The sequence below is a fragment of the Phocoena phocoena genome, chromosome 4, assembly GCF_963924675.1.
Source record: "Phocoena phocoena chromosome 4, mPhoPho1.1, whole genome shotgun sequence".
Taxonomy (NCBI): Eukaryota; Metazoa; Chordata; class Mammalia; order Artiodactyla; family Phocoenidae; genus Phocoena; species Phocoena phocoena.
This window is the reverse complement of record NC_089222.1, coordinates 58,191,610-58,196,539: the sequence shown is the minus strand read 5'-3', so window position 1 is coordinate 58,196,539 and position 4,930 is coordinate 58,191,610.

Sequence of the window (4,930 nt, the reverse complement as noted above, 5' to 3'; positions counted from 1 at the left end):
TAGATTCCCAGGAGGAAGTTCTCTGAAATACCACACGAAGTACATGCCCTGATGGTAGCCTCAGTCTTTGCCCAAAGGGACCTATGGCCATTTATTCAGGTGACAGTTCTGTTCACTGAGGAAAAGGAACTGTCCAGACATGTTGAAGACTATTAACGCTGTAGGAAATAAGTTGACATTGATAAACAGAAACCCAAAGTGCCATAATGCCCCTATATTAGTCTGCTTGGGTTGCCATAACAAAATACTACAGACTGGATGGATTAAACAACAGAAATTTATTTCTCACAGTTCTGGAGGTTGGGAAGTCCAAGATCAAGGTGATGTCAAGGTAGGTTTTTTTTTTTAAATTTATGTATTTATGGCTGTGTTTGGTCCTCGTTTCTGTGCGAGGGCTTTCCCTAGTTGCAGCAAGCTGGGGCCACTCTTCATCGCGGTGCACGGGCCTCTCACTATCGCGGCCTCTCTTGTTGTGGAGCACAGGCTCCAGACGCGCAGGCTCAGTAGTTGTGGCGCACAGGCCCAGCTGCTCCGCGGCATGTGGAATCCTCCCAGACCAAGGCTCGACCCTGTGTCCCCTGCATCGGCAGGCAGACTCTCAACCACAGCACCACCAGGGAAGCCCCCAAGGTAGGTTTTATTGAGGCCTCTTCTCTTCACTTGTAGGTGGTCACCATCTCCCTGTATGCTCACATGACCTCTTTTATGTGCACATGTGAAGAGAGAAAGAATGAACTCTCTGTTGTCTCTTCTTATAAGGGCACCAATCCTACTGGATCAAGTCCCCACCCTTATGATCTCACTTAATCATTACTTAATTACTTATGTCCTTACAGAACTCATTTCCAAATAGAGCTACACTGGAGGCTAGGTCTTCAATATATGAATTTTTAAGGGACACCAACATTCAGTCCATAATACACCCTATTAGTTTGGAAGCACATGGGGGGCAGGTAATGAATGGAGTCTTGATCAAAGTGTGACTTCCCACTGGCCCATTAGACTGCAGACCCACCCGGTGTTCATTTTCATGTTGCTAAATTGGGAACGACATTCTTGGTTATGTCAAGCATGTCATAGCCCCATAATGGGTCTTTGTTTGTGAGGTAAGAAATATCATACCAGGGAAAACTAAGGGGAAGTCTTTGAAACTTCTCACCCTTACCCCAGCCAAAACAGTGAATCAAAAACAATGTTGCATCCCAGAGAAGACAGTGGAGTGCGTCCCTTAAATATCTAAAAGATGCAAAGATGATAATCTCGATTTAATCCACCAGACTGGCCTCTGCAGAAGCCATATAGATCCTGCAGAATAACTGTAGACTATCTCGCTGTAATAGCCTCGCTGCAGTAGTCATGCTGGGTGTAGCATTTTTGTTAGAACAGATGAATGTGGCTTCAGGTACATTATTTGTGGTCACTGATTTTGGTAAATAAATTCTTTTCCATCCCAGTGAGGAAAGAGGATCATGAACATTTGCATTCACATGAAGTGGATAACAAAACCTTACACCTAATGGAACTAGAAAAAGAAGAACAAACAAAACCAAAAGTTAGTGGAAGGAAAGAAACAATATAGATCAGAACAGAAGTAAATGAAATAGAGACTTAAAAAATAGAAAAGATTAATTTAACTAAGAGCTGATTTTTGAAAAGATAAAACTTAAAAAAAATTTTTATTTATTTTTGGCTGCATTGGGTCTTCGTTGCTGCGTGCGGGCTTTCTCTAGTTGCGGCGAACGGGGGCTACTCTTTGTTGTGGCGCCCGGACTTCTTGTTGCGGTGGCTTCTCTTGTTGTGAAGCATGGGCTCTAGGCGTGTGGGCTTCAGTAGTTGTGGCACATGGGCTCAGTAGTTGTGGCTTGCAGGCTCTAGAGCGCATGCTCAGTAGTTGTGGCACATGGGCTTAGTTGCTCCACGGCATGTGGGATATTCTTGGACCAGGAATCAAACCCATGTCCCATGCATTGGCAGGCGGATTCTTAACCACTGTGCCACCAGGGAAGTCCCAAAAAGATAAACAAAATTGATAATGCTTTTGCCAGACTCATCAAGAAAGCAATTAAAAATTAAATAAATAAAATCATAAATGAAAGAGGTTACAACTAACACCACAGAATTACATAAAAGATCACTACAAACAAATACATGCCAATAAGATGGACAATGTAGAAAGAATGGATAAATTCCTAGAAATGCACGATTTCCCAAGACTGAATCAGGAAGAAATAGAAAATATGAATAGACCAATTACCAGTAATGAAATTAAATTAGTAATCTAAAAATCTCCAAACAAAAAAGTCCAGGACCAGACAGCTTCACAGATGAATTCTGCCAAACATTTAAAGAAATTCTGTCCTTCTCAGACTATACCAAAACATTGAAGAGGAAGGAATGCTTCTGAACTTACTCTACAAAGCCAGCTTCACTCTGATACTAAAATCAGTCAAGGACACTTCAAAAAAACAAAATTATAGGCCAATATCACAGAATGTAGATGCAAAAATCCTCAACAAAATATTAGCAAACCAAATTCAGCAATATGTTAAAAGTATCATGTACCTTGATATAGTGGGATTTATCCTAGGGATGCAAGGACGGTTCAGTATTTGTAAATCAATCAACATGATACACCACATTAACAAAAGGGAGGATAAAAATCACATGATCACCCCACAGATGCAGAAAAAGCATTTGACAAAATTCAGTATCCATTTATGATAAAGATCTCTCAGCAAAGTGGGTACAGAGGGAATAACCTCAATATAATAAGGGTCATATATGACAAACCTATAGCCAACATCATATTCAATGGTGAAAAGCTGAAAGCATTTCCTCTAAGATCAGGAACAAGACATGAATGTCCACTCTTGCCACTTTTATTCAACATAGTATTGGAAACCCTAGCCACAGCCATCAGAGAAGAAAAGGAAATAAAAGGAATCCAATTTGGAAAGGAAGAAGTAAAACTGTCACTGTTTGCAGATGACACAATACTATACATAGAAAATCCTAAAGATGCCACCAGAAAACTACTAGGACTAATCAATGAATTTGGTAAAGTTGCAGGATACAAAATTATTATACAGGAATCTGTTGCAATTTTATACACTAACAACAAACTATCACAAAGAGAAGTTAAGGAAACGATTCCATTTACCATGATATCAAAAAGGATAAAATGCCTAGGAATAAACCTACCTAATGAGGTAAAAGACCTGTATTCAGAAAACTATGACACTGATGAAAGAAATTGAAGATGACACAGACAGATGGAAAGATATACTGTGTTCATGGATTGGAAGAATTAGTACTGTTAAAATGACAATAATACCCCTGGCAATCTACAGATTTAAGGCAATCCCTATCAAAATACCAATGGCATTTTCACAAACTAGAACAAATAATTCTAAAATTTGTATGGAAACACAAAGACCCTGAACAGCCAAAACAGTCTTGAGAAAGAAGAACAGAGCTGGAGGTATCATGCTCCCTGTCTTCAGACTATACTACAAAACTACAGTGATCAAAGCAGCATGGTACTGGCATAAAAACAGACAGATCAATGGAACAGGATAGAGAGCCCAGAAATAAACTCATACTTATATAATCAATTAATCTATGACAAAAGAGGCAAGAATATACAATGGGGAAAAGACAGCCTCTTCAATAAATGGCGATGGGGAAACTGGACAGTTTCATATGGAAGAATCAAACCAGACTACTTAAAAACAATGTGGCCATTTAAAAACTTGACATATAAAGTATGTATACATAAACAGAAAATTAGTTCAGAAAAACAATTTGTTTTCTACCTAAGCATGATGGATTACTCTCCCCAAATGGCCTGTGTACACTAGCTGTGGGTGTGATTGCTAAACAGTCAATGTATTTATTAAGTCATTTCTTGAAAACAGTCAATTTGGTGTGTTGGTGGTAGCATTGGATGGTGTGTTTCAACCAAAGAAACAGCTTTAATTTCCTGCAGTAGTTTGCCTACTACTAAGGCACATCTTTCTATAAGTAGCTCTCCTTGACATTTTAATTAATGATTAAAAAATAAGTACACAACGTTGTGAATGTACTTAATGGCACTGAACTGAACACTTAACATGGTGAAAATGGTAAATTTATGTTATGCATATTTTACGTGCCCCCCCCCCCCGGAAATATTCCTATGGGTTAATTTACAAGTTAACAGAATTTTAGAGCTGGAATTTTCTCAGCTCATCTTTCAATGTCAACCCTGAAAGTGTTGAGGTTGACTATGAGAGGATGTGACATTTTGGCCTTAGCCAGTCTCTTCCTAGTCTTTCCTGTTTTGCAGGCGAGGCTGGTGTGTGTATGTGTGTGCGCACGCGCGCGCGCTCAAGAGAAGGTCTTCTCTATCCTTTGCCCACTCTGATGCTGGGGAGAGGGCAAGTCTGTCTGTCTATCTCTGACTCTCCCTCTCCCTCCGTGTTTTCTTGTGTGATTGGAGATCAATGAGTAGGCAGCCGGACTAGTCTTCCTCCTTCCTGGGGAAAGGTGCAATTTAAAGGTTCTGTCGCAGCAGGTTAAAAGATCCTGGATATTTTGGCCACTCCACTCTGCCGCCTTAGCCAGCAATCAGCGGACTGAGGGTGGGGCTGGAATGAAAAAGGTTTGGATCTCAATGACAGGAGATGAAAGTTGCAAAAACTCTGCCCAGGTTTCTGCTCTGGATCAACATTCCAGGTTATATGATGAACAGGTCTTAGGACTCGCGGTGGTGCATCCTCCCTCTGACTCGTGCCTTGGTTCGCCGCTCCTGCTCAGCGTCCCGGCGCTCACAGTCCCCGCACCTGCCGGGCGCGCGCCCCACCAGCCCGGGGCTGGAGTCTCCGCCGCCGCTGTAGTTGCCGCCGCCACGGGGCCTGCTCCACCAGGCACATGCGCACTGGCGACGCCG